Source organism: Mus pahari, chromosome 13 (genome assembly GCF_900095145.1).
Source record: "Mus pahari chromosome 13, PAHARI_EIJ_v1.1, whole genome shotgun sequence".
Lineage (NCBI taxonomy): Eukaryota > Metazoa > Chordata > Mammalia > Rodentia > Muridae > Mus > Mus pahari.
Window position 1 is genome coordinate 62592795 of NC_034602.1, and position 17637 is coordinate 62610431.

The 17637-nt window shown below is 42.3% G+C and overlaps 1 protein-coding gene across 1 annotated transcript in view; it reads left to right on the forward strand.

Moving 5' to 3' along the window:
- Window positions 1-3946: 3946 nt before the first annotated feature.
- Window positions 3947-17637, forward strand: part of Atp10d (ATPase phospholipid transporting 10D (putative)) — a 90116-nt gene continuing 76425 nt past the window's right edge. Inside the window, exon 1 of the mRNA XM_029545017.1 lies at window positions 3947-4180. The gene's annotated coding sequence lies outside the window, so the exon portion shown is untranslated. The remainder of the gene's footprint in view (window positions 4181-17637) is intronic.

Sequence of the window (17637 nt, forward strand, 5' to 3'; positions counted from 1 at the left end):
CCTCTCTCTCTCTCTCTCTCTCTCTCTCTCTCTCTCTCTCTCTCTCTCTCTCTCTTGGATTCTTGGATGGATATTTTCTTTATTTACATTTCAAATGTTATCCCCTTTCCCAGTTTCCCCTCCTTAAACGCCCATCCCATCCCTACTCCCCCTGCTTCTATGAGGGTGTTCCCTCCCCCCTCCTGCCTCCCTACCCTGGCATTCCCCTACACTGGAGCCTTCACAGGATTAAGGGCCTCCTCTCCCATTGATGCCTGACAAGGCCATCCTCTGCTTTGCATGCACATGCAGCTGGAGCCATGTGAACTCTTTGGCTGGTGGTTTAGTCCCAGAGAGCTCTGGTAGCTCTGGTTAGTTGATATTGTTGTTCTTCTATGGGGCTGCAAAATCCCTTCAGCTCCTTCAGTCCTTTCTCTAACTCATCCACTGGGACCCACTCACTCCAATGGTTGGCTGTGAGCATCCACCTCTGTATTTGTCAGGCTCTGGCAGAGCTTCTCAGGAGACAGCTATATCAGGCTCCTGTCAGCAAGCACTTTTAGGCCTCCACAATAGTGTCTGGGTTTGGTGACTGTATATGGGATGGATCCCCAGATGGGGCAGTCTTTGGATGGCCCTTCCTTCAGTCTCTGCTCCACACTTTGCTCCTGTGAGTATTTTGTTCCCCCTTCTAAGAAGGACCGAAAGCACCCACACCTTGGTCTTCCTTCTTCTTGAGCTTCATGTGGTCTGTGAATTGTATCTTGGGTACTGGGTTTCTCATCTCTGAGCAAACAATGACCTCACAGGTCTGCAAAACATATTCAATTAAGTGATAGATAGAGATTAAGAACTGGGTAGAACATCCGAGAGTGGTCCATGAGCACTTAGTAAACAGCAAAGTTAAAAAATGAAGAAGGAAAAACCCTGTGATTGCTTATTAAATATAAGTAGGAGGTATAATATATCATGTTTAATAAATGAGCCTTATTTATGGCTTATTACAACCAGAGCTCTTTTTCCCTTGCTTCTGAAAATTATGTAGACCTGGAATGGGGAATTGTTTCAATTTGTGCATGAGTCATGCCCTCTCAACTAGGACAGAGGAAAAGACGTGCTTCATCATGAATGTGGAAAATCAGCCCTGTGATACTTTAGCTTGTGTGAAATATTTGGAAGGAAATAAAAACATGTTCATATTAAAGTGATGAAAGAAAAAAAGAAAGAAAGAAAGAAAAGAAAATGAAAAAAACCTCACTTCTTTTTCACACTAACATGAACATGAAACATCTTATTAACTATGAGAAGAAACATGTTTATAGTTGGTTTAAAAATGTTTTCTGACAATTCTTACTCTACTGATGTTATATTAATTCTTGAACGTGTCCAAGGAAATGGGAGAAAATAGAACCAGCGGCTCGATAGCTATTATTTTAAAGAAAAAGCACCTTCTTATAAGCATGAAAACACTTACTGTATCCATTTGTGGATGGTACTCAGTGCTCATTTAGCAAAAACCTTTCATAACTAAGATTTACATTCAAGTCAGACCTGAATAACAAACTACCAAGCCATATATTTCCCATCAACAACTCATTATCAAGCAATTGGTAGTTACAGTTTAAATAATTTCCTAATTGGGAAAGATAGAATTTTCTTACACTTGTACTTGTGAACACTAATTTTTTTCAAGTCTTCATGAGAAACATACCAAAAATGAATATGCTATTGAAACCATAAGAAAGTAAACATTTTCAGTAATAACTGTATAAGTTAACACATTTAAATAACAAGTAATTCAAATTAAGAATTTTAGATATTTTTTAAACATGGAAATAGTCGGGTGATAAGATACAAATACTCAGAAAAGCATTTAAGAAATAATACAGTAATAATAACAACCAAACCCCTACTAACTCTAATCGTGAAACAGAACAAAACCTATCAAACAAAGACCTACATTAACAGTGGTCGATTACAACAGCCTTTATTTGGAAGTATCAACTTTATATGTTTGGTTACACTTACTTAAACTACTGAAGGGAAACCAATTCCTTCTGATTGATCACTTGACACAGACACAAAGGAAAGTTAGTGTTCCCACTCACCCCTCTCTCTTGCCCTGAGTAAGCAGCTCTGACTTCTATTTTGCAGCATATTTTTCCGTATTTATGCTGAAATGTGCAACCACTATACAGAATATCTAAGGGTACGTTTTATTCGTTTCCCATTGTTCAGCAACTGCATCGTTGGACTTGGGAATGTCACGTGGATTTTCCTCTCAGGCATTAATTCAAATCATGGGGGGGGGGGGTGATTCTCAATCTTTGAGGTAAATTAGAAAGCCAGGAGAGTTTGACAAAAAGTCAGACTGAAAGCTAAGCAAGGGGTTCCCCCCTGCCCCCCCTCCCCAGCTCCCCAGGGATTCTGCTCCAGTCAGTCTGGGTGGGACCTTGGCATCCAACTCTCTCATCAGCTCTGGTGTGTAGTTAGTCAGAACCACTGATTTAAGCAACCCAAACAGTCTGCAAGTGCAAGCGGTATGCCTGAGCTGTCCTGGTATGCACCTTTCCCAAAAGGCTTCTCTGCCCAGGCTACATCCCTGCCAAGGGGGCAGGGAGTCAGGGAGGGCGCCAGGGGTGGGGGAGGGGGGCGAATCCGAAGTTTTAAATGTTACCAGAGGATTAACTAACGAGAATTAAAAGAAAAACAAAAACAGCCATCATGTCAGAGATATCGATATACCCGCAAAAGTGTTACTAGGGCCAGGAGTTGCCTAAGCCCAGGAGATATGCCCTTGCCTGCAGAAGGAGGCGTCACAGGAAGCCACACCCAGACCTTCTCCTTCCTGGCCTAACAAAGCCACCCACCTCCTGGATGGGTGTAAAAAAACTCGTTTGGCATCTCTTGGGTTGGGATGGCTGTCAAGCCTCCCGGCCAGCTCCCTTGCTCTGTCCTGGCGAACACATCACTGAGAGGCACTGCATCATCATCTAGTTTCTCATTCTTGATGCGCATTTTCAAAGCACTGAAGCCAGGGGCACAAAACAGCAGAACTGCAGGGTTATATCTGCGCCTTGTGTTTGTTTCAGTTGAATAACCGATAGCTGAGGTTTTTGGGGTTTGTTTTGAGTTATTTTAAATGTTTTGTTTCTTTAAATGACTTTTCTTTCACCTTCTTTTATTTATTCACTTATTTTTTATTATTCATTGATTTATCGAGACAGGGTTTCTCTGTGTAGCCTTGCTTCTTTTTTTATTCTAGAGGATTCCGTATAATGTGTTTTGACTCTCCCAACTCTTCCCCTACTTCACCCCTTTCTCTCTCACTTCCTTACCCAACTTTAGCTTTTCTTTTCACATCAAGTGTGGCCTTCTACTCTTCATGGAATGGGGCCTACCCTTGAATATGGTTGCCTTCTTGAAGTAATTGGGTGAATGATTTAAGAGACCAGACAGATTGGTTAATTTTTATTTTAGAAATACAATTGAAGATGCAAAAAGAAAAGCATAGATAAGAGAAAAAGAAGAAAATATGAGCTTAAAGTAAGCAGACCCTGGCAGATCTGTGGTCCCTACTAAAGGAGTTGAAAGAAAAAAGAAGCCCGGATCAGAACTGTGATCCTTTTTATAAAAGAGTTGCTAGATACAACAACTTTAACATTACATTTTTAGAATGAATGTCTTCCCTAAACGTAACCCCTAGGTGTTTCAAGCCTAGCTAAACCAGTGCATTGTTTCACAAAATCCCGGGAAAGTAAATAAATGCTAGATGGCCTGAAAACTGCTGTAACCTTCAGGGAGGGAACAGCCAGACCCTGGGTCACTGGGACGTCTGGGCAGGGCGGGGCTTCTAGCAGAGTTCAACAGCTGGAGCGCCGAGCTCCAGAGCTGCCAGGTCCCGCCCCTTTACGTCACGGGGGCGGGGCAGCGGGAGATTAGCATTCCGCGGAAGCTTTGTCCGCCCGGAGCCGGGGAGGTCTGGAGGAGGGCGGAGAGTCGCCTGCTCCTCCCGGTTCTGGCACCCGCGCTCGGCACGCGGAGCTGGCGAGCTGGGAAGTAGGTATTGTTCTGCTTCTCAAAGACAAATGGCTGGCTTGGAAGCGTAACTCTCACCGCCCTTTGGATCCCTGCTCGCTTCTCTTTTGGCACTTTGGGATCCGAGGTAACCATGCGGTGATGAGCGGCCCGGGAGGGACAGGTAAGAGAGACGCGGCTGGCCGCCCCCGCCTTGCCTCTGCTCACTCTCAGTCCAGCTGTGCTTCGGGCTGATGACTTCTTTTCTGTCACTTCTGGTGCGGGACATTGAAAATGGAGAAGAAGCCCTCACACCATTTTCAGTTATTTGATTTCTACAGGACATTACCCTTTTTAGAAAGCTGGGTTTTGTAAAAGAGTTGTGCACGCACTTGTGTCTTCGCCCAGGCACGCACACGTTTGTCATTCCATTTCGAAATCCAGTAGTTGAAAGCAGCTTTGACTGTCTGCACCGCTCTCCCTGGTAATGAAAAGCTTTGGTAATTTCTTCCAGCGAATAAACCACGGGGTTGATCCCTAGGGAGGAAAAAGGTAATTTTGTGTTTGTGTTGGAACTTGTGGTGGAACTGTTTGGAAAGGGATGCTAAAAATAATTGAATAAATAAAAAGATGTCCGCATTCTTTCCTGTATACTCCAACTTTGAAGAACTTCGTTGTTATTTGGGGCACGCTTCATCTTACATCGTAAAACTTGTTTATTTCGCCGTGTCAGTAGTGAAAGATGAGGGCTAGTCAATGAATTCCTTCAATCTGGAAAATCAGAAGGCCAGTTTGGGACTACATGCCTTTAGAAGGAATATATTCAAAGCACTCTTATTCGGGTATTTCCGATGAGACTGCTAAAATTCCTTCTGGCCTCCTTTCAAGACAGCTGTTGCAGCTGTCCACGTGGGAGAAGATAATTCTACTGACTCTAAGCAAACCTTTAATTCCAATCAACCTTGAAAGATGCTCCAAGGGGGGCAAGGGCACCCGGCCAGTGTTACTGTATCCACGTTTAAATTGCACTAGGCCTGCTTTTGTGAAAACGTACATTTAACAAACAAATCCAACAACAACAACAACAACAACAACAACAACAAAACCCTCTTGCTTTCTTAAGAGCAAAAGTGAGGCACATGAACTTCCAAGCACAATAGTTAGTTCAGTGTCCTGCATGAGCTCCAGCTGCAATCCACCGCCAAAGATAAGGGACTCTTACAGCTCTTTATTCTCGTTCAGATGTACTGTATAGACCTCCATCCTGTTGATTGTAGGTATCAAGATGCGATCACACTGTTGAAAGGGTTAACAGAGAAAAGAAAAGAAATCAACGACCCCCAGTTTATGTAACTGTGTGTCGGGGGGGAATGGAAAGTTCAGCAATCTGAAACAGGATGTGAGGAATGCTTGACCTTCCTGTAACAAAAACTGAATACTTCTCATGCTTGGTGACTACATAACTGGTAAGGATGTTATCTAATTTCATTAAGTGGTGGGAAAATGCTTAGAATTTGACTAAAATATGTTACAAGATTCATCTATTGGGCGGTAATAACTTTATAATAAAAATTTAAAGACTGTTTTAAAAAGTTCACATATTAAAGCCTTCATCCCATGCTTGACTTATGTATCTGATGAAAGTGGAAATCTCCGCCTCCCCCACCCACCCCCCGCCCAGCCCCCATGACTCATTTTTATTTATTTATTTATTTTTAGTACCCCAGCAGCATCATTGGAGGACCCTGAGAAATGTATCAACGAGGATACACGTAACAGGTCATCAGTGATTAGACAAGGACAGTTTATTACCTGGGGAATGGTGTGCTGGAGGCGATCACCACACCTTGTTAATAGATACAGCCTGGAGTAGCTTTCCCAGGTCCCCACACACTCATCCCCAAGCCTCACTCAGAAACAATGATCTTCACCATGTGCTATGTATCATAAGGGAGCTTGTGGGAACTCTGCAAGAGAGGGCTGACATGATACAACCTGTGCATTCTACATTCTCAGACGAATTATTTTTATTAAGAGAGCAATTGTGGCTTTCTTCTGACAACTAAGCTATATTTATTAGTATAGAAAGTACAAATCAATGCCACAAAATGGATCTGTGACATCATCACCCAGAGTCTCTCCATGTAATAAGAACCACTGATATTGGATTGTTTCTCCTCAGTAAATTAGTTGTTGTATAGATTTTTTTTTTTTAATTCTAAAAGCAAGATGCCATTTTGCAACTTTTGTTTACATTCTACCTGTCAAGGATCTCCTTCCATATCACTTAATAGCCTCCCTGAAACTCACATGTTTTGATCTGTTTCCCCCAGTTTCTGTGCAAACATGGGGATTTATTAACTATGCTGGAGTTCTTTGAAATTATTGGGATGTTTGTACACACCCCCAAATTTGACATTCCATTTTTTATTTTTCTTCATAAACTACCCATTTATGTCTACTTTCTTTGGATTTATTTGTTATTTCAGGTACTAAGTATCTTACCTGCATGCGTATGTATGTATGCGTATGTATGTATGCGTATGTATGTACCATGTGCTTGTGTGCTGCCAGAAAAGGCCCTCAGATCTCCTGTAGTTGGATGACAAACAGTTGTGAGCCACAGTATGGGCGCCAGGAATTGGGCCTTCATCCTCTCACAGAGCAGCAAATGCTCTTAACTACTGAGCTAGTCTCTAGCCCCTGTGTCTACTTTTCATTGAGGATCATCTTTATAGGGTTTTGAATGTATCTCTGTCTTAGTCTTTAGTATAAACTCGATAGCTTGTTTAAATACAAACATTTATTTCAGTGATTAGTGAAAAGGCTGGGAGATCTGAGATCATGGTGCTGATGGATAAAAAGGTACCCACTTCACTCCAGCCAGGCTATGCCTGAGTATGGTGGTCCCGATGCCCAGTGGGACACGGAGGGTTTTGCCAGCTTCATTTGGCCGTGCTCAGTATGAGTTGACTGAGGACAGGGATGCGTGATTGGGCTATGACATGGTAAGGATGTAGCGATGGTAACAGGAAAAGGACAGGTGAGCAGACAGTACAGCACTCAGAGGCCCCTTCATAGAACAGGCGAGTATGGCTGGCAGCGAGTTAAGATTTCGCTGTGCCAGACACGTGTGCTGCTCTTGTCCCAAAGGTGCCCTGAGAGATGCCTTGGGAAGTATTCCCTTCCCTAGGTCACCATTGGAAAACTATTCTGAAGCTCGTTGCTCTATTTTCCTGTGAGGTTCTCGGCCTTTTGTCCCATTCCAGGGTCTTTCTCGGACTTGTGAGGAAGTCTAAATTGTTGTACCATATCCCACCCTTCTCAAACATCTTTCATGGTTTCCCATTTCTCCCAAACTAAGCATAAACTTTTCATCTCTCAACGCTTAAACCTTCACACTGGTCCTCATGCACATCATCGTTTTCATTCACCGTAATGAATGAAGAGATGTCTGTCTTCTTCAGTAGGTGCCCAGAATGCCGTTTGCCTCAAAGGACAGGGTTACAAATTTGAGTTGACATGCTTACTTGCTTCATGTTTAATAAATATATAATATCTATTCATATATGTGTACACACATTACATAACATTATGTGTGTATGTGTGTAATAATCTATGAAAGACCTTTACAAAAACATTTGGTCATACATTGTTATGATATCTAATTTTTAAGTGCATATAATTTTTTAAAGCCTCAAGAATTCCTTTTTAGCTACAAAAGAAACTCATCTTCTTTATTTACTTTTTTCTCTCATCATTCCTCAAATTATTTTCCTTTGCTCTAAATATTGTTTTGTTTACTCATACAAAAATACTATTTCTGGAACATTAGGAAAATATTGTGACTAGTTATTTTAAGAATAATATACACAGGGGTGAAAATTATTAGCTGCATAAAAAGGACATTGGATAATATTCTGTAAGAAAGATATAACTTAAAAGTCAAACTTTTTACAGTAGACTTGAATTACCACATTATGGTGGTCCCTCGACCTAGGGCAACGGTATGGATTGAACTTGTTAGCAATACCATTTCTTAGCCCATACTGTAGACCTCCTGAGTTGGGAACAGGACATCCTGGGCCAGGCAGGGAGAAAGAAAGACTGAGCCTGTGTTTACTAAGCTCCACCTGAGACTCTGTTTGGGGGTGACTCTGGGAAGCAGGCTTAGCAAAGATCCTCAGGTGAGCAGACCAGTTTATTCCCTGGGCTTTGACAGGCAGGTCTGATCTCTCAAAGGACCCTAAGAAAGAGCATTCCACCCCCTTTACTGTGTCATGCCTACTGTGTAGGGAGGGTGTGTGGGGGGAATCCTTGACTGAATGTAGACTATCCACATGGGGCATGAGCGTGTAAAGAACCAACCAACGTCTCAGAGTCAAAGCACTTCCCATCCTGGTCAGGCTTGGGATTGGCAAAGCCTTCCCCGGGTCAAGAGTGGGAATGTTGACAGTGTGTGTAAGTATGTGAGTGTTTACAAACTCAGAGTATGCAAAAACTAGCAACTGTGGCTTCTTCCTTTCGGATGTTTACAGCCTGAGACTGCTGGCCTACAGAGAACTACTGAGACTAGCTAACTCCTCCCACTGGGCTATATATAATAAACAAGCAGAGGTTCCAGGTGGCTGTGTCATTGTTACCACATGGACGCTTGGCCTAGCCGACCCAAGCTTTTCTGTGTGTGTGTGTGTGTGTGTATGCTTCCTTCATTCCCTCCCTGCCCCTAGTCAGGCCAAGGTGCCAAGCCCTGCAGGTTACAGTACTAATTAATACCTTTGTGTTTCCATCCAGCTGATTGAAAATACCACTCATTTACACACACACACACACACACACACACACACACACACACACACACACACGCCATCCCTCCCCCAACCCCTGCCGAGTTTATAAAGCCACCAAAGCCCAGTGTCTAGTTCTTAAAGATTGTGTTGGCTAGGTTTTTGCCTTTTGCTTCCTGACAGCAGATTACTGTTACACACAGAAGTAAGCTTAATGCTGTTGCGTTTGCTAATAGGAAATTCCTATTGGGTAGAACTTAGCATCTACACTTCTTCAGTATTAATCTGATATACATAAAGCTAAAGATTAACACGGACACTACTGGGGGACCCGAGTGTGAATGTTAGTTTTTACCACTGAGGCAGTTGCTTAGCATATACTTTTTGAGATTTTTTCTTAAAAAGGAAAAAGCAAACGAAAACTTAGCCCAGCAGAGGTGATGCACGCCTTTAATTCCAGTGCTCAGGGGGCAGAGGCAGACAGATCTCTGAGTTTCAGGACAGCTAGGGCTACACAGAGAAATCCTGTCTCAAAAAAACCCCCAAACCCTCAAAAACAGCAATAGGACCCCCCCAAGCTCCCAAAACTTAAACTATTTCATGTACCCCCCTCCAGTTTATGTGTAAAAGCATTATTAACTCCTGGTTATTCAGTGCGCCATCATAAGTAGGTTTCAAAATTACAGGATGCAATATGCTTATGGTTAGAGTCAGTTTTATTCTTTAAAGATAAAAATAGAGGAAGATTTATTTAAAAATAAATCTTCGTGAGAAAGATATACTTAAAAATAAAACTTAATTATAATACCTCAAAGTTAACCACTTTGAAAACCGTTGAGGTTTTCAACATATTTTGTAATCCATTTTATATAGTGTATCTACTTCTTTGTGGTTTTATTTCAGGCTCTTTTTCAAAATACATTCCAAAATATATGAAGCCCCAGTGAATAACTCATGATGTAGACTTATAGATGGAGGGTTTGAAAGCAGACTCCTGTAATGACAACAGAACATTTCAGGGTGATGCTGAAACTGCAGTCCCACAAGTGAGCCCAGACTGTAAACAGGCTCACATCTAAATAAAGCTGGTTTTGTAGTGTAATAGTCACGTGAAAGTTTTTGGTTTTTCAAGACAGGGTTTCTCTGTGTAGCCCTGGCTGTCCTGGAACTCACTCTGTAGACCAGGCTGGCCTCGAACTCAGAAATCCGCCTGCCTCTGCCTCCCAAGTGCTTGGATTAAAGGCTTGCGCCACCACGCCGGACCACCGAGATTCTTAAAAGTTCACTTAGATATGTGGGAGCTGACGGTGTAACCGGATGTGAGCAGCTACTCACTTGCTCTTGTGACGTTGAGTCCATTCCGTCTCTCTGAATCTCATTCTTCTTGACTTTAAAATGAAATCTTTTGCTGGGTAGTTAAGGTTATTTTCACCTTTACGTATGGAGTCTTTGAGTTTCCGAGCCTCGCCACCTTGAAAAATAAGATTTATTTTAATTTGTGTGTGTGCACACGCGCACAAACGTTCATGCGTGTACCTGTCTGTCTGCCTGTCTGTCGGCATGAGTTTATGTGTGTCATGTGCTTGCAGGCTCCTGCGGAGGTTAGAGAAGGGTGTTGGAGCCCTGGAACTGGAGTTACAGGGGTTTTGAGTGACAGCCCTGGAAATCAAACCCACTCCTCTGCAAAAGCAGTCAGTGTTCTTAACCACTGAGCCATCTCTCCAGCCTCAAGCCCTGCTGTCTTTCAATTGCTTTTCTTGAATGGCACACATGCTAGTCTTTAGCAAGTAAGAAGCATTCCTATTATAGGAGTCACTACTCTTTATTGGTCTATTGAACATGGATAACCTACATACATATTTATGAATGTCTAATAACAGCCCTATGGGGTAGGTACGATGATTGTCATGTATCTTTTATGGAGAAACTGAGGGTCCTAAGAAATCTTGCAGGGGCCGAGTGAGGGAGGATGAATTGGAGCAGTTCATCATTTGAAACTTAGGTCCGTTCTGTGCATCTTGCCGCCCCTCCCTCTTTTTAACAGAAGGGTAGCTTTGATCCTGGGTTTCTCGGCAGCAGCAGGTTCTTGATTTGGAAGCTAGGTATTTATTTCTCTTTTGTGTGAGGGATCATTTTGTGTACTGTGGGATATTTAACATCTTCCCTTGCTGGTGGCTTCCATAACAAAAAGCATCTCCAGGAAATTGCCTAACCTGGCCCTGTTTACATAGTCAGTCGCCTAAAGCTGAACAGGACTGCCTTTTCAGGCAAAGATGACATGACTGTAGGACATCTTAAGGATCAAGATGCAATTGACCATACAGATCTCTGGCAAAGGATCTGCTCATCCATTCAGTACATGTCATAACTGATTAGCCCTCGTTCTCAGAATGTTTGCTTTGAAGAGAATTATTGCCAAGATGTGTAATAGAACCCCTAGAACCTGACAGGCAATGGTTAATGTATTTAAACAGAGTCCTGGGTACCTGCTCTGTGACAGGCATTGATTGTTAGGTTACTGTCAGAACAGTGAATGAGATAGTTATAGAAGGGACGCTGATATTAACAAAAAAATGTTAGCTCATTGATCTTTATCTTCCTGATAATAATTTCAAGACTCTTCATAACCACAGTCCAGGGTGTTGACCATAGTTTACACACACACACATACACACACACACACACACACACACACACACACACACACCACATAAAACAGGAGCTTGCCCTCGGTGTGGGTGAGTAAAGACAGCCCGGCAGGAGATTTGTATTCTCCCAGTTTAACATGATCCTTTTGTTCCAGTGTTCAAAGGGAACACTGCTGCATCCTGGCTTCCTTGCAGAACTTGCTTATTTATTTATTGGTTGGTATTTTAATGCTCTGTTCTGCTCTGAAACTTGCCCTGGCCTCTGTTTGTCTCCTGGCGGCTACTCTCTGAGGTTTGTGCTAATGAGGGAACCCCATGGGGTTCATGGCTGATCCCTTTGCTAGACTGTGTACTCCTGCAGGCCAAGAATCCTGTGGAGATGGTGCAGGACATTAGCCTCAGTGCCCAGAACAGGACCTGGCCAGCCAGTGGGAGTTTTCAGTACTGATTTACTAAATGACTAGAAGGACCGAGGTATCTCAACAGCAGAAAGGGTTGTATTAAGCCAGTGTTGTTAGTTTAGGTCTTAAATTTCTTGAAGACCACAGCAGTCACGATTCACTTACATTTATGAACCTCTGTTTCGGACTTAGGAGAGTTTTTCCTCTTTATCACACCAGCTCCTTGGTAGGAGTGGGATGGTGAAGCCTATAAAACCATGTGTGTGCATTCACAGAGGTGATGTGATTACGAAGACTCAGACACAGATCTGGAGACACCACCGGGTAACCTCAGCTCCCAGGGCACTGGTGCTGAACTCCCAGAGAAGAAAATGTACAGTGCCTGGTGAGATGCGGGAGTACAGAGTGCATGTTGTATGATGATGTCCATCCCGGATGGAATTAATTGTTTGCTTTCTGTGATGTCTTAAGTGGTCTGAAAAGTCTAGACAGCTCAAAAGACTGCCCTCCGAGTGACGTAGAACAAGGGTTTCAATATTTCAGCTGCACTTAAGACTTGGCTCTACTTGCTTTATTTCCTTTGTTACATCCTCCTGTTGTGTTATAGGATTAATGGCGGTTTCACGGTTCCATGCCGTAGATCTTAACGCAAAGTCTCATGACTCCGGCATGCAGAATCAAAGCTGTAGGGAGATGCCAGGAATACGCCGCCACTGATGACTCCCGTCTAGAGCCGGTAGGATTCAGACAGCTCGAGGGGGCTGTGGCTGCATTGCACAGATGAAGGGGCTGTTTCAGTTCTTCATCCTCTAGTTCAGGCCACAGATACTCAGTGAAGGTCTCTACGAGACCCTGTTCTAGGCTAAAGCTGTATCCATGAATAGAACACACAGAAAGTTTTGCTCTGATGGAGGAGGAACATGTACAAAAGCTAAAATACTACTACTACTACTACTACTACTACTACTACTACTACTACTAAATTTTCTGTAGAAAATGACATGAAAGTTCAATGAAAAGTGAAGCACAAAACGGGCTTAATGTGAAGTAGATCTCATGCAGACATATCCTATTATTCAATTAACACTGTTTTACACTGAGGAAATAGCCAGATCTAATTCGTGTAATGGAACCAGGGTGTTGAAGATGGCCCAGGGGTTGGAGGGTGCTGGGGGGTGGATACTGCTGGAGGCAGTGAGGTATAATGAGAGTCTCAGATTATTTTCAAACAACAGCTAACATAATTGCATGATTGACTGGATGTGGGATATGAGGGGGAAAAAATGTACTCCGGGAGAGTGCGCCCCCTCTGGATCTGAGCATCCTGGAAGGGTGGGGCAGCCACTGACTGACAAGAGAGATTGGTGGTGGAAGCTGGTCTGAGCATAGTATGACTAACTAGCTTAGTCTATCACGTGTCTGTCTGAGAATGGACTGCTTCCTTGGTGGCTCAGTGCAGGACTATGGGTTTTAGGAGAAGTGTAGGATTGAGAAACTTATCCGGGGACCTCGTGGAAGCTCTTATATGATGACTTTGCCTTTTCCTAATAGAAGAAGAAATAAGATCAGGAACAGAAAGAACATTGGGGGATGGGAGATATTAAATACCAGAGGAGGAGGAAAGCTATCGGAAGCAATTGGGCATGGTGGTGTGAGTTACCAGACTGGATTCACTGATTGCGGTCTGTGCTGACTTGTGGGTTGTGGCTGTGAATTTCAACTGACTAATCTGGGGTGGTGTGTTTCTCCCAAGCCCTTTCAGGCCAAAGGCACTGAGGCAGGAGGGATACAAAGTTTGCTGCAACGGCTTTGAATATAGGCAGAACATGGACTCTTCTGAGAAGGAAGTGAGAAAAGCGTTATCAGGTGTAACGAATATCCAAGAGAGGGAGAGGGGTTGATCATAAAATTTAAACCTCTCAAGAAGAGATGTCAAACCTTGTGAGGATGGGCAGTAGAAAGGTAGTTGGTCTGTTAGTGGAGGATGGATCACTAGGTACTGGAATCTTGTTTAAAGTAGCATTTATTTTAATATAAACTGTATGTACGTATGTCGAATCTTATTTCAAGTACCTGTGAAAAATCTTCTATCTAATGTTTCTGAAATTAACAAATTCAAGTGTTTAAATAAATATTCCAACACAGATAATGGCAAGTATCGAACATTAATATGGACTTACGTTTATACTATTAATATTTTAATATCTTATTGACCCTGAGAAGACAAAAGTCAACAACACACAATTCTGTTTCACAGCATAGTGTTTCAGAGGTAGCTAGGATTACCAAAAGCAAAAGATAGTGTTAAAAACAGCTACTTCCAGTGTTCCAATATATGCTTAGTCAGTTTTCAAAATCGATGAAGGTAACCAGGAAGTCATTTATCAGTATAGATGAGATTGTAAATAATGCAGGGGTATGTTTTTATGCCTTCAACATTTGCCTGTTTCTCTTCAAACTGATTGACCCTAAGGTATCTACCCAAGGAGACTCACTTAAGATGTAATCCTTCCAAGAAAGTAAGAGGGTTATTGAAGAAGTATTGAAGCTTTCTGTGTCTGGATGGGCCATGTAAATCCATTCACCCATTTATCCATTCATCCATCATCCATTCACCCACTCATCTCTCTAATAAATGTATCTGTTAATATGTGCTAATGGGTCCTAACATATGATGGTCCAACTATAACTTTATTTTGTCTGCGAGTTGATACTAAAACATTACATATTTTTACAGTAATGTGCTTCAGATTTGGAACTTCAGTTTTTTTTTCCCTAGACAGATGCATGGTATGATTGTCTTTCCAGATGACAGGCAGCAGCAATGAGCAGCCTCTGCTCCTGGTGAGGCACACAATCACATTGATAAGGAACTAATCACAGGATACTGCTGAGTTACCAGCATTCTGTTCATATGGATATTCAGTAAATTACAGAGATAGTCCACACTGTGTTGAGAAATAGATGTGTTAGATGATTTTGCCCAACTCTAGGCTCATGGAACTGCTCTGAGCACATTGAAGGTGGGTTAAGCTTTGACTCTCAGTAGCTGGGTGTATTATTCTGATGGCTCTTCCTGGGGGTCACCATGACTACCTCTGGAATGGACAACACTGCAGAAATGGAGCACTCACCTGTGATCCAGATCTTGAGGCTGGAAGACACAGGCTTCTGACCTGGATCTTGACGTGGGAGGACACACACTTTTGATCTAGGTCTTGAGGCATAGTGGCCAGGAAAAGCTTAGGCCCAGGCAAGGTCTCCTTTTATCACAGGAGACAGAGGCAAGCAGATCTCTTGAGTTCAAAGCCAGCCTGGGACAGAGCAAATTCCAGATCCAGGTGTGGTAGTACATACCTTTAATCTGGGCTCTACCTTCCCTGGAGGCCTACATAAGGACAATGGAAAAAGGAAGTTCTCCTCCCCCTCCTTCTCCTGCTCCTTCATCTGCTTGCACTTACTTGCCAGCACATCTGTTGGAACCTGCTTCTTCAGGATTCCAGCTTATACATAAGACCAGATGAAACACCTAGCCTTGTGGGACTGAAAGATCACTAGATTCTTGGAGTTCCCATTCACAGCTGCCCATTGTTGGGTTAATTGGACTGCAGACTGTAAGTCCTTCCAATAATTAATTTTCCTAATATATAGAGACATTCCATAGGTACTGTGACTCTAGAGGAGCCTGACTAATACAATTATATTTGACTTATAACATTTAAAACTTGCTATTGCTAATCTGGTCTACAGAGTGAGTTCCGGGATAGCCAGAGTCACACAGAGAAACCCTGTCTTGGAAAAGACAGAGAGAGAGAGAGAGAGAGAGAGAGAGAGAGAGAGAGAGAGAGAGAGAGAGAGAAAACATATTGACTTGGATATGGCTTGTTTAAAATTCAGCATCTCATACACACAGATAAAATATATATACATTTATACATTTATGATATATGCATTTATATATATTTGCATGTATGAATGTGGCATAAACATATGCATACATGGATAATATATATGTACACATAAATACACTTAATTTCATTTTCACATTAGAGAATTGAAGAAACTTTCTATTTAATCTGTTTGGTAACAATAAAAATTGCTACTTTTTCTAGTGTAAAATTGTACACCTTCATAGATACTTCAGTTCTTATTATTCCTCTGCCTTTCTTAAAAATAAGTGTGCTGTATTTGGAAAGCCTAATTTGACCCTTCATTAGGAAGGATATATGAATGGGGACTCATTTTTATGATGATGTCCATGTGTGTATGGGATGGGGATGGGGTGGGGAGGGGTAGTGGGGCATGTGGAGGGACTTCCTTCAGTCTGCATGAGAGGGTGCTTCTGTGAGAACCTGAACATTGTCTGTCTCTTTCCTAAGCATCACCCATGCTGTCTGGCATGTGGCGAGTTTTCAGGATGTGTCTGTGAATGACTTGGGTAAACCAAGTTTAGGTTCTCATTTTTAATAAGGTATCAGGGCAATGCACGTGATTTGTGTTGACCTTTAACTATTTAGAGGCCCTTAAAAAATGGCCAAACTATCATAAAGATTTCTCTCACAGAGGTATAGTGAAAGAATAACTTAGCTTTTTATAACCTTTCCTAACACCTCCTTTCCATAATGATCACTTGCAATCAAAAGTAATTACTTTATGGTAGTGTTTTGAGTGAGGCAATACCCTGGCCTGGCTTCGTGCAGGTACCTAAAATGTAGGATGTGCATGCCTACCGGGATTTAGTTTAAAAAGTTCAATACAAAGAAATATTGCAAAGCCTTCAAAGGTCCAAGGTTATTTCATTCAAGAGATCTGACTTACTCACCGGGTGCAGAGAATGGATAAGGTAGCTTCACTCTTCAAGAGACGTAGCTTTCTAAAGAAATAAGCTGGCTCTTGCCATTGCAAAGCCCTACGTTAGATATAGCCAGATACTTTTTATGCTTATCTTCATGAAAGAAGATACGAAGTGAAGGAAGGAAACTGCTTCTGTGGGTAACAAGATAATCTTTGTCAAGGGAGCCTCACCAGTGAAATACCGGGTACCCGAAATAGGAAAGAATAAGAAGCGATCTTATTGCTGTTCCCATGGCATGTAAGAATCTGTCTCCTGAGAGCCAAGCCTCCTGTAGAGAGTGTTAGCAAACGGGGTCAGAGATTGGAGCGAGCTCAAGTCTTACTAGGATGTCCTTTGCCTCTGCCATAGCCATCTATGATATACAGGTAACGAGACATTCCTGAGATAAATCTTCTACGAAAGAATTCCTGTCTCATATTTAGAAACGGTTTGCTGTAAGTTTCTCAATACTTGTTATTGACCTTGATAGAGAAACAACATTTGGAGCATTTACGATTTCATTAGTGTTTTCCTTCCTTCCTTCCTTCCTTCCTTCCTTCCTTCCTTCCTTCCTTCCTTCCTTCCTTCCTTCCTTCCTTCCTAAGCTAAATTGAAATTTATTTTTATCATTTTAAAATTATGTGTGCATATGAGTGCAGAGCCTTGGAAAGCCAGGGTATGGGGTCCTCTGGAGCTGGAGTTATAGGTGGTTATGAGCTGTACTATGTGTGTTGTGGCAACAGGAACTCTCTTAACTCCTGAGTCAGCCTAGCCACCCCTGGGCTGTTGTTTGTTTTGTTTGGTTTTGTTTTTTTAAACTTTGTTCATTGATAGAAAGTTGAGTCCCTAACATCTAGCTGTCTGTATTCATCCATTTTGATGATGACTTTGTTTACTTAACAAATGTTCTGGGAAATTGAATATATTCTCTCTCTCTCTCTCTCTCTCTCTCTCTCTCTCTCTCTCTCTTC